Source organism: Lissotriton vulgaris, unplaced genomic scaffold (assembly GCF_964263255.1).
Source record: "Lissotriton vulgaris unplaced genomic scaffold, aLisVul1.2 SCAFFOLD_525, whole genome shotgun sequence".
Lineage (NCBI taxonomy): Eukaryota > Metazoa > Chordata > Amphibia > Caudata > Salamandridae > Lissotriton > Lissotriton vulgaris.
Genome location: NW_028251688.1, coordinates 736,261 through 748,531, shown reverse-complemented (window position 1 = coordinate 748,531; position 12,271 = coordinate 736,261).

Genomic DNA, 12,271 nt, shown 5'->3' with positions numbered 1-12,271 from the left:
GTTCATTGGCAGCAAGGGCCTATATCATTGGCAGCAGGGGCCCGGTTCATTGGCAGCAGGGGCCCGGTTCATTGGCAGCAGGGGCCCGGTTAATTGGCAGCAGGGGCCCGGTTCATTGGCAGCAGGGCCTGTTTCTTTGGCAGCAGGGGCCCGGTTCATTGGCAGCAGGGGCCCGGTTCATTGGCAGCAAGGGCCCGTGTCATTGGCAGCAGGGCCCGTGTCATTGGCAGCAGGGCCCGTGTCATTGGCAGCAGGGCCCGGTTCATTGGCGGCAGGGGCCCGGTTCATTGGCAGCAGGGCCTGTGTCATTGGCGGCAGGGCACCTGTCATTGGCAGCAGGGGCCCAGTTCATCAGCAACAGGGGCCGGTTCATTGGCAGCAGGGGCCCGGTTAATTGGCAGCAGGGGCCCGGTTCATTGGCAGCAGGGCCTATATCATTGGCAGCAGGGGCCCGGTTCATTGGCAGCAGGGGCCTGGTTCATTGGCAATAGGGCCTGTGTTATTGGCAGCAGGGGCCCGGTTCATTGGCAGCAGGGGCCAGGTTCATTGGCAGCAGGGCCTGGTTCATTGGCAGCAGGGGCCCGGTTAATTAGCAGCAGGGCCCGTGTCATTGGCAGCAGGGCCCGTGTCATTGGCAGCAGGGCCCTGGTTCATTGGCAGCAGGGGCCCGGTTCATTGGCAGCAGGGGCCCGGTTCATTGGCAGCAGGGGCCCGGTTCATTGGCAGCAAGGGCTTATATCATTGGCAGCAGGGGCCTGGTTCATTGGCAGCAGGGGCCCGGTTTATTGGCAGCAGGGCCCGTGTCATTGGCAGCAGGGCCCGTGTCATTGGCAGCAGGGCCCTGGTTCATTGGCAGCAGGGGCCCGGTTCATTGGCAGCAGGGGCCCGGTTCATTGGCAGCAGGGGCCCGGTTCATTGGCAGCAGGGCCTGTGTCATTGACAGCAGGGGCCCGGTTCATTGGCAGCCGGGGCCCGGGTTATTGGCAGCAGGGGCCAGGTTCATTGGCAGCCGGGGCCCGGTTCATCGGCAGCAGGGGCGCGGTTCATTGGCAGCAGGGGCCCGGTTCATTGGCAGCAGGGGCCCGGTTCATAGGCAGCAGGGGCGCGGTTCATTGGCAGCAGGGGCCCGGTTCATTGGCAGCAGGGGCCCGGTTCATTGGCAGCCGGGGCCCGGTTCATTGGCAGCCGCGGCCCAGTTCATTGGCAGAAGGGGCCCGGTTCATTGGCAGCAGGGCGGGAGTCATTGGCAGCAGGGGCCCGGTTCATTGGCAGCAGGGCCCGTGTCATTGGCAGCAGGGCCCATGTCATTAGCAGCAGGGCCCGGTTCATTGGCAGCAGGGGCCCGGTTCATTGGCAGCAGGGCCCGTGTCATTGGCAGCTGGGGCCCGGTTCATTGGCAGCAGGGACCCAGTTCATTGGCAGCAGGGCCTGTGTCATTGGCAGCAGGGCCCGTGTCATTGACAGCAGGGGCCCGGTTCATTGGCAGCAGGGGCCCGGTTCATTGGCAGCAGGGCCTGTGTTATTGGCAGCAGGGGCCAGGTTCATGGGCAGCAGGGGCCAGGTTCATTGGCAGCAAGGCCCGTGTCATTGGCAGCAAGGCCCGTGTCATTGGCAGCAGGGCCCGTGTCATTGGCAGCAGGGCCCGTGTCATTGGCAGCAGGGCCCCTGTCATTGGCAGCAGGGGCCCCAGTTCATCAGCAGCAGGGGCCCGGTTCATTGGCAGCAGGGGCCTGGTTAATTGGCAGCAGGGGCCCAGTTCATTGGCAGCAGGGGCCCGGTTCAATGGCAGCAGGGCCTGTGTTATTGGCAGCAGGGGCCCGGTTCATGGGCAGCAGGGGCCAGGTTCATTGGCAGCAAGGCCCGTGTCATTGGCAGCAAGGCCCGTGTCATTGGCAGCAGGGCCCGTGTCATTGGCAGCAGGGCTCGTGTCATTGGCAGCAGGGGCCCGGTTCATTGGCAGCAGGGCCTGTGTTATTGTTAGCAGGGGCCCGGTTCATTGGCAGCAGGGGCCAGGTTCATTGGCAGCAAGGCCCGTGTCATTGGCAGCAAGGCGCGTGTCATTGGCAGCAAGGCCCGTGTCATTGGCAGCAGGGCCCGTGTCATTGGCAGCAGGGCTCGTGTCATTGGCAGCAGGGGCCCGGTTCATTGGCAGCCGGGGCCCGGTTCATCAGCAGCAGGAGCCCGGTTCATTGGCAGCAGGGGCCCGGTTCATTGGCAGCAGGGGCCCGGTTCATTGGCAGCAGGGGCCCTGTTCATTGGCTGCCGGGGCCCGGTTCATTGGCAGCTGGGGCCCGGTTCATTGGCGGCCGGGGCCTGGTTCATTGGCAGCAGGGCCTGTGTCATTGGCAGCAGGGGCCCAGATTATTGGCAGCAGGGGCCCAGATTATTGGCAGCAGGGGCCCGGTTCATTGGCAGCAGGGCCCGTGTCATTGGCAGCAAGGGCCCGTGTCATCGGCAGCAGGGCCCATGTCATTGGCAGCAGGGGCCCGGTTCATTGGCAGCAGGGGCCGGGTCATTGGCAGCAGGGCCCGTGTCATTGGCAGCAGGGCCCGTGTCATTGGCACCAAAGGCCTGTGTCATTGGCAGCAGGGGCCCGGTTCATTGGCAGCAGGGGCCCGGTTCATTGGCAACAGGGCGGGAGTCATTGGCAGCAGGGGCCCGGTTCATTGGCAGCAGGGGCCCGGTTCATTGGCAGCAGGGACCGTGTCATTGGCAGCAGGGCCCGTGTCATTGGCAGCAGGGGCCCGGTTCATTGGCAGCAGGGGCCCGGTTCATTGGCAGCAGGGCCCGTGTCATTGGCAGCTGGGGCCCGGTTCATTGGCAGCAGGGGCCCAGTTCATTGGCAGCAGGGCCTGTGTCATTGGCAGCAGGGCCCGTGTCATTGACAGCAGGGGCCCGGTTCATTGGCAGAAGGGGCCCCGTTCATTGGCAGCAGGGCCCGAGTCATAGGCAGCAGGGGCCCGGTTCATTGGCAGCAGGGGCCCGGTTCATTGGCAGCAGGGCCCGTGTCATTGGCAGCAGGGCCCGTGTCATTGGCAGCAGGGCCCGTTTCATTGGCAGCAGGGGCCCGGTTCATTGGTTGCAGGGGCCCGGTTCATTGGCAGCAGGGCCCGTGTCATTGGCAGCAAGGGCCCGTGTCATTGGCAGCAGGGCCCGTGTCATTGGCAGTAGGGCCCTGGTTCATTGGCAGCAGGGGCCCGGTTCATTGTCAGCACGGGCCCGGTTCATTGCCAGCAGGGGCCCTGTTCATTGGTTGCCGAGGCCCGGTTCATTGGCAGCTGGGGCCCAGATTATTGGCAGCAGGGGCCCGGTTCATTGGCAGCAGGGCCCGTGTCATTGGCAGCAAGGGCCCGTGTCATTGGCAGCAGGGCTCATGTCATTGGCAGCAGGGGCCCGGTTTATTGGCAGCAGGGGCCCTGTTCATTAGCAGCAGGGCCCGTGTCATTGGCAGCAGGGCCCGGTTCATTGGCAGCAGGGGCCCGGTTCATTGGCAGCAGGGCCCGTGTCATTGGCGGCAGGGCCCCTGTCATTGGCAGCAGGGGCCCAGTTCATCAGCAGCAGGGGCCCGGTTCATCGGCAGCAGGGGCCCGGTTCATTGACAGCCGGGGCCCGGTTCATTGGCAGCAGGGCCCTTGGTCATTGGCAGCAGGGCCCGTGTCATTGGCAGCAAAGGCCTGTGTCATTTGCAGCAGGGGCCCGGTTCATTGGCAGCAGGGGCCCGGTTCATTGGCAGCAGGGCCCGGTTCATTGGCAGCAGGGGCCCGGTTCGTTGGCAGCAGGGCCCGTGTCATTTGCAGCAGGGCCCGTGTCATTGGCAGCAGGGCCCGTGTCATTGGCAGCAGGGCTCTGGTTCATTGGCAGCAGGGGCCCGGTTTATTGGCAGCAGGGGCCGGGTTCATTGGCACCAGGGGCCCGGTTCATTGGCAGCAAGGGCCTATATCATTGGCAGCAGGGGCCCCGTTCATTGGCAGCAGGGGCCCGGTTCATTGGCAGCAGGGGCCCGGTTAATTGGCAGCAGGGGCCCGGTTCATTGGCAGCAGGGCCTGTTTCTTTGGCAGCAGGGGCCCGGTTCATTGGCAGCAGGGGCCCGGTTCATTGGCAGCAAGGGCCCGTGTCATTGGCAGCAGGGCCCGTGTCATTGGCAGCAGGGCCCGTGTCATTGGCAGCAGGGCCCGGTTCATTGGCGGCAGGGGCCCGGTTCATTGGCAGCAGGGCCCGTGTCATTGGCGGCAGGGCCCCTGTCATTGGCAGCAGGGGCCCAGTTCATCAGCAGCAGGGGCCGGTTCATCGGCAGCAGGGGCCCGGTTAATTGGCAGCAGGGGCCCGGTTCATTGGCAGCAGGGCCTATATCATTGGCAGCAGGGGCCCGGTTCATTGGCAGCAGGGGCCTGGTTCATTGGCAGCAGGGCCTGTGTTATTGGCAGCAGGGGCCCGGTTCATTGGCAACAGGGGCCAGGTTCATTGGCAGCAGGGCCTGGTTCATTGGCAGCAGGGGCCCGGTTAATTGGCAGCAGGGCCCGTGTCATTGGCAGCAGGGCCCGTGTCATTGGCAGCAGGGCCCTGGTTCATTGGCAGCAGGGGCCCGGTTCATTGGCAGCAGGGGCCCGGTTCATTGGCAGCAGGGGCCCGGTTCATTGGCAGCAAGGGCTTATATCATTGGCAGCAGGGGCCCGGTTCATTGGCAGCAGGGGCCCGGTTTATTGGCAGCAGGGCCTGTGTTATTGGCAGCAGGGCCTGTATCATTGGCAGCAGGGGCCGGTTCATTGGCAGCAGGGGCCCGGTTTATTGGCAGCAGGGCCTGTGTCATTGACAGCAGGGGCCTGGTTCATTGGCAGCCGGGGCCCGGGTTATTGGCAGCAGGGGCCAGGTTCATTGGCAGCAGGGGCCCAGTTCATTGGCAGCAGGGCCCGTGTCATTGGCAGCAAGGCCCGTGTCATTGGCAGCAGGGGCCCGGTTCATTGGCAGCCGGGGCCCGGTTCATCAGCAGCAGGGGCCCGGTTCATCGGCAGCAGGGGCCCGGTTCATTGGCAGCAGGGGCCCGGTTCATTGGCAGCAGGGGCCCGGTTCATTGGCAGCCGGGGCCCGGTTCATTGGCAGCCGCGGCCCAGTTCATTGGCAGCAAGGGCTTATATCATTGGCAGCAGGGGCCTGGTTCATTGGCAGCAGGGGCCCGGTTTATTGGCAGCAGGGCCCGTGTCATTGGCAGCAGGGCCCGTGTCATTGGCAGCAGGGCCCTGGTTCATTGGCAGCAGGGGCCCGGTTCATTGGCAGCAGGGGCCCGGTTCATTGGCAGCAGGGGCCCGGTTCATTGGCAGCAGGGCCTGTGTCATTGACAGCAGGGGCCCGGTTCATTGGCAGCCGGGGCCCGGGTTATTGGCAGCAGGGGCCAGGTTCATTGGCAGCAGGGGCCCAGTTCATTGGCAGCAGGGCCTGTGTCATTGGCAGCAAGGCCCGTGTCATTGGCAGCAGGGGCCCGGTTCATTGGCAGCCGGGGCCCGGTTCATCAGCAGCAGGGGCCCGGTTCATCGGCAGCAGGGGCGCGGTTCATTGGCAGCCGCGGCCCAGTTCATTGGCAGCAGGGGCCCGGTTCATTGGCAGCAGGGCGGGAGTCATTGGCAGCAGGGGCCCGGTTCATTGGCAGCAGGGCCCGTGTCATTGGCAGCAGGGCCCGTGTCATTAGCAGCAGGGCCCGGTTCATTGGCAGCAGGGGCCCGGTTCATTGGCAGCAGGGCCCGTGTCATTGGCAGCTGGGGCCCGGTTCATTGGCAGCAGGGACCCAGTTCATTGGCAGCAGGGCCTGTGTCATTGGCAGCAGGGCCCGTGTCATTGACAGCAGGGGCCCGGTTCATTGGCAGCAGGGGCCCGGTTCATTGGCAGCAGGGCCTGTGTTATTGGCAGCAGGGGCCAGGTTCATGGGCAGCAGGGGCCAGGTTCATTGGCAGCAAGGCCCGTGTCATTGGCAGCAAGGCCCGTGTCATTGGCAGCAGGGCCCGTGTCATTGGCAGCAGGGCCCGTGTCATTGGCAGCAGGGCCCCTGTCATTGGCAGCAGGGGCCCCAGTTCATCAGCAGCAGGGGCCTGGTTCATTGGCAGCAGGGGCCTGGTTAATTGGCAGCAGGGGCCCAGTTCATTGGCAGCAGGGGCCCGGTTCATTGGCAGCAGGGCCTGTGTTATTGGCAGCAGGGGCCCGGTTCATGGGCAACAGGGGCCAGGTTCATTGGCAGCAAGGCCCGTGTCATTGGCAGCAAGGCCCGTGTCATTGGCAGCAGGGCCCGTGTCATTGGCAGCAGGGCTCGTGTCATTGGCAGCAGGGGCCCGGTTCATTGGCAGCAGGGCCTGTGTTATTGTTAGCAGGGGCCCGGTTCATTGGCAGCAGGGGCCAGGTTCATTGGCAGCAAGGCCCGTGTCATTGGCAGCAAGGCGCGTGTCATTGGCAGCAAGGCCCGTGTCATTGGCAGCAGGGCCCGTGTCATTGGCAGCAGGGCTCGTGTCATTGGCAGCAGGGGCCCGTTTCATTGGCAGCCGGGGCCCGGTTCATCAGCAGCAGGAGCCCGGTTCATTGGCAGCAGGGGCCCGGTTCATTGGCAGCAGGGGCCCGGTTCATTGGCAGCAGGGGCCCTGTTCATTGGCTGCCGGGGCCCGGTTCATTGGCAGCTGGGGCCCGGTTCATTGGCGGCCGGGGCCTGGTTCATTGGCAGCAGGGCCTGTGTCATTGGCAGCAGGGGCCCAGATTATTGGCAGCAGGGGCCCAGATTATTGGCAGCAGGGGCCCGGTTCATTGGCAGCAGGGCCCGTGTCATTGGCAGCAAGGGCCCGTGTCATCGGCAGCAGGGCCCATGTCATTGGCAGCAGGGGCCCGGTTCATTGGCAGCAGGGGCCGGGTCATTGGCAGCAGGGCCCGTGTCATTGGCAGCAGGGCCCGTGTCATTGGCACCAAAGGCCTGTGTCATTGGCAGCAGGGGCCCGGTTCATTGGCAGCAGGGGCCCGGTTCATTGGCAGCAGGGCGGGAGTCATTGGCAGCAGGGGCCCGGTTCATTGGCAGCAGGGGCCCGGTTCATTGGCAGCAGGGACCGTGTCATTGGCAGCAGGGCCCGTGTCATTAGCAGCAGGGCCCGGTTCATTGGCAGCAGGGGCCCGGTTCATTGGCAGCAGGGCCCGTGTCATTGGCAGCTGGGGCCCGGTTCATTGGCAGCAGGGCCCTTGGTCATTGGCAGCAGGGCCCGTGTCATTGGCAGCAAAGGCCTGTGTCATTGGCAGCAGGGGCCCGGTTCATTGGCAGCAGGGGCCCGGTTCATTGGCAGCAGGGCCCGGTTCATTGGCAGCAGGGGCCCGGTTCGTTGGCAGCAGGGCCCGTGTCATTTGCAGCAGGGCCCGTGTCATTGGCAGCAGGGCCCGTGTCATTGGCAGCAGGGCTCTGGTTCATTGGCAGCAGGGGCCCGGTTTATTGGCAGCAGGGGCCGGGTTCATTGGCACCAGGGGCCCGGTTCATTGGCAGCAAGGGCCTATATCATTGGCAGCAGGGGCCCCGTTCATTGGCAGCAGGGGCCCGGTTCATTGGCAGCAGGGGCCCGGTTCATTGGCAGCAGGGGCCCGGTTCATTGGCAGCAGGGCCTGTTTCTTTGGCAGCAGGGTCCCGGTTCATTGGCAGCAGGGGCCCGGTTCATTGGCAGCAAGGGCCCGTGTCATTGGCAGCAGGGCCCGTGTCATTGGCAGCAGGGCCCGTGTCATTGGCAGCAGGGCCCGGTTCATTGGCGGCAGGGGCCCGGTTCATTGGCAGCAGGGCCCGTGTCATTGGCGGCAGGGCCCCTGTCATTGGCAGCAGGGGCCCAGTTCATCAGCAGCAGGGGCCGGTTCATTGGCAGCAGGGGCCCGGTTAATTGGCAGCAGGGGCCCGGTTCATTGGCAGCAGGGCCTATATCATTGGCAGCAGGGGCCCGGTTCATTGGCAGCAGGGGCCTGGTTCATTGGCAGCAGGGCCTGTGTTATTGGCAGCAGGGGCCCGGTTCATTGGCAGCAGGGGCCAGGTTCATTGGCAGCAGGGCCTGGTTCATTGGCAGCAGGGGTCCGGTTAATTGGCAGCAGGGCCCGTGTCATTGGCAGCAGGGCCCGTGTCATTGGCAGCAGGGCCCTGGTTCATTGGCAGCAGGGGCCCGGTTCATTGGCAGCAGGGGCCCGGTTCATTGGCAGCAGGGGCCCGGTTCATTGGCAGCAAGGGCTTATATCATTGGCAGCAGGGGCCCGGTTCATTGGCAGCAGGGGCCCGGTTTATTGGCAGCAGGGCCTGTGTTATTGGCAGCAGGGCCTGTATCATTGGCAGCAGGGGCCGGTTCATTGGCAGCAGGGGCCCGGTTTATTGGCAGCAGGGCCTGTGTCATTGACAGCAGGGGCCCGGTTCATTGGCAGCCGGGGCCCGGGTTGTTGGCAGCAGGGGCCAGGTTCATTGGCAGCAGGGGCCCAGTTCATTGGCAGCAGGGCCCGTGTCATTGGCAGCAAGGCCCGTGTCATTGGCAGCAGGGGCCCGGTTCATTGGCAGCCGGGGCCCGGTTCATCAGCAGCAGGGGCCCGGTTCATCGGCAGCAGGGGCCCGGTTCATTGGCAGCAGGGGCCCGGTTCATTGGCAGCAGGGGCCCGGTTCATTGGCAGCCGGGGCCCGGTTCATTGGCAGCCGCGGCCCAGTTCATTGGCAGCAGGGGCCCGGTTCATTGGCAGCAGGGCGGGAGTCATTGGCAGCAGGGGCCCGGTTCATTGGCAGCAGGGCCCGTGTCATTGGCAGCAGGGCCTGTGTCATTAGCAGCAGGGCCCGGTTCATTGGCAGCAGGGGCCCGGTTCATTGGCAGCAGGGCCCGTGTCATTGGCAGCTGGGGCCCGGTTCATTGGCAGCAGGGGCCCAGTTCATTGGCAGCAGGGCCTGTGTCATTGGCAGCAGGGCCCGTGTCATTGACAGCAGGGGCCCGGTTCATTGGCAGCAGGGGCCCGGTTCATTGGCAGCAGGGCCCGAGTCATTGGCAGCAGGGGCCCGGTTCATTGGCAGCAGGGGCCCGGTTCATTGGCAGCAGGGCCCGTGTCATTGGCAGCAGGGCCCGTGTCATTGGCAGCAGGGCCCGGTTCATTGGCAGCAGGGGCCCGGTTAATTGTCAGCAGGGGCCCGGTTCATTGGCAGCAGGGCCTGTATCATTGGCAGCAGGGGCCCGGTTCATTGGCAGCAGGGGCCTGGTTCATTGGCTGCAGGGCCTGTGTTATTGGCAGCAGGGGCCCGGTTCATTGGCAGCAGGGGCCAGGTTCATTGGCAGCAAGGCCCGTGTCATTGGCAGCAAGGCCTGTGTCATTGGCAGCAGGGCCCGTGTCATTGGCAGCAGGGCTCGTGTCATTGGCAGCAGGGGCCCCAGTTCATCAGCAGCAGGGGCCCGGTTCATTGGCAGCAGGTGCCTGGTTAATTGGCAGCAGGGGCCCAGTTCATTGGCAGCGGGGGCCCGGTTCATTGGCAGCAGGGCCTGTGTTATTGGCAGCAGGGGCCCGGTTCATGGGCAGCAGGGGCCAGGTTCATTGGCAGCAAGGCCCGTGTCATTGGCAGCAAGGCCCGTGTCATTGGCAGCAGGGCCCGTCATTGGCAGCAGGGCTCGTGTCATTGGCAGCAGGGGCCCGGTTCATTGGCAGCAGGGCCTGTGTTATTGTTAGCAGGGGCCCGGTTCATTGGCAGCAGGGGCCAGGTTCATTGGCAGCAAGGCCCGTGTCATTGGCAGCAAGGCTCGTGTCATTGGCAGCAGGGCCCGTGTCATTGGCAGCAGGGCTCGTGTCATTGGCAGCAGGGGCCCGGTTCATTGGCAGCCGGGGCCCGGTTCATCAGCAGCAGGAGCCCGGTTCATTGGCAGCAGGGGCCCGGTTCATTGGCAGCAGGGGCCCTGTTCATTGGCAGCAGGGGCCCTGTTCATTGGCTGCCGGGGCCCGGTTCATTGGCAGCTGGGGCCCGGTTCATTGGCGGCCGGGGCCCGGTTCATTGGCAGCAGGGCCTGTGTCATTGGCAGCAAGGGCCCGTGTCATCGGCAGCAGGGCCCATGTCATTGGCAGCAGGGGCCCGGTTCATTGGCAGCAGGGGCCGGGTCATTGGCAGCAGGGCCCGTGTCATTGGCAGCAGGGCCCGTGTCATTGGCAGCAAAGGCCTGTGTCATTGGCAGCAGGGGCCCGGTTCATTGGCAGCAGGGGCCCGGTTCATTGGCAGCAGGGCCCAGTTCATTGGCAGCAGGGGCCCGGTTCATTGGCAGCAGGGCCCGTGTCATTTGCAGCAGGGCCCGTGTCATTGGCAGCAGGGCCCGTGTCATTGGCAGCAGGGCCCTGGTTCATTGGCAGCAGGGGCCCGGTTTATTGGCAGCAGTGGCCCGGTTCATTGGCAGCAAGAGCCTATATCATTGGCAGCAGGGGCCCGGTTTATTGGCAGCAGGGGCCCGGTTCATTGGCAGCAGGGGCCCGGTTAATTGGCAGCAGGGGCCCGGTTCATTGGCAGCAGGGCCTGTTTCATTGGCAGCAGGGGCCCGGTTCATTGGCAGCAGGGGCCTGGTTCATTGGCAGCAAGGGCCCGAGGCATTGGCAGCACGGCCCGTGTCATTGGCAGCAGGGCCCTGGTTCATTGGCAGCAGGGGCCCGGTTCATTGGCAGCAGGGCCCGTGTCATTGGCTGCAGGGCCCGGTTCATTTGCGGCAGGGGCCCGGTTCATTGGCAGCAGGGCCCGTGTCATTGGCGGCAGGGCCCCTGTCATTGGCAGCAGGGGCCCAGTTCATCAGCAGCAGGGGCCGGTTCATTGGCAGCAGGGGCCCGGTTAATTGGCAGCAGGGGCCCGGTTCATTGGCAGCAGGGCCTGTATCATTGGCAGCAGGGGCCCGGTTCATTGGCAGCAGGGGCCTGGTTCATTGGCTGCAGGGCCTGTGTTATTGACAGCAGGGGCCCGGTTCATTGGCAGCAGGGGCCAGGTTCATTGGCAGCAAGGCCCGTGTCATTGGCAGCAAGGCCCGTGTCATTGGCAGCAGGGCCCGTGTCATTGGCAGCAGGGCTCGTGTCATTGGCAGCAGGGGCCCGGTTCATTGGCAGCCTGGCCCCGGTTCATCAGCATCAGGAGCCCGGTTCATTGGCAGCAGGGGCCCGGTTCATTGGCAGCAGGGGCCCGGTTCATTGGCAGCAGGGGCCCGGTTCATTGGCTGCCGGGGCCCGGTTCATTGGCAGCTGGGGCCCGGTTCATTGGCGGCCGGGGCCCGGTTCATTGGCAGCAGGGCCTGTGTCATTGGCAGCAGGGGCCCAGATTATTGGCAGCAGGGGCCCAGATAATTGGCAGCAGGGGCCCGGTTCATTGGCAGCAGGGCCCGTGTCATTGGCAGCAAGGGCCCGTGTCATTGGCAGCAGGGCCCGTGTCATTGGCAGCAGGGGCCCGGTTCATTGGCAGCAGGGGCCCGGTTCATTGGCAGCAGGGCCCGTGTCATTGGCAGCAGTGCCCGGTTCATTGGCAGCAGGGGCCCGGTTCATTGGCAGCAGGGCCCGTGGTCATTGGCAGCAGGGCCCGTGTCATTGGCAGCAAAGGCCTGTGTCATTGGCAGCAGGGGCCCGGTTCATTGGCAGCAGGGGCCTGGTTCATTGGCAGCAAGGGCCTATATCATTGGCAGCAGGGGCCCGGTTCATTGGCAGCAGGGGCCCGGTTAATTGGCAGCAGGGGCCCGGTTAATTGGCAGCAGGGGCCCGGTTCATTGGCAGCAGGGCCTGTATCATTGGCAGCAGGGGCCCGGTTCATTGGCAGCAGGGGCCCGGTTCATTGGCAGCAGGGCCTGTTTCTTTGGCAGCAGGGGCCCGGTTCATTGGCAGCAGGGGCCCGGTTCATTGGCAGCAAGGGCCCGTGTCATTGGCAGCAGGGCCCGTGTCATTGGCAGCAGGGCCCGTGTCATTGGCAGCAGGGCCCGGTTCATTGGCGGCAGGGGCCCGGTTCATTGGCAGCAGGGCCCGTGTCATTGGCGGCAGGGCCCCTGTCATTGGCAGCAGGGGCCCAGTTCATCAGCAGCAGGGGCCGGTTCATTGGCAGCAGGGGCCCGGTTCATTGGCAGCAGGGGCCCGGTTCATTGGCAGCAGGGCCTATATCATTGGCAGCAGGGGCCCGGTTCATTGGCAGCAGGGGCCTGGTTCATTGGCAGCAGGGCCTGTGTTATTGGCAGCAGGGGCCCGGTTCATTGGCAGCAGGGGCCAGGTTCATTGGCAGCAGGGCCTGGTTCATTGGCAGCAGGGGCCCGGTTCATTGGCA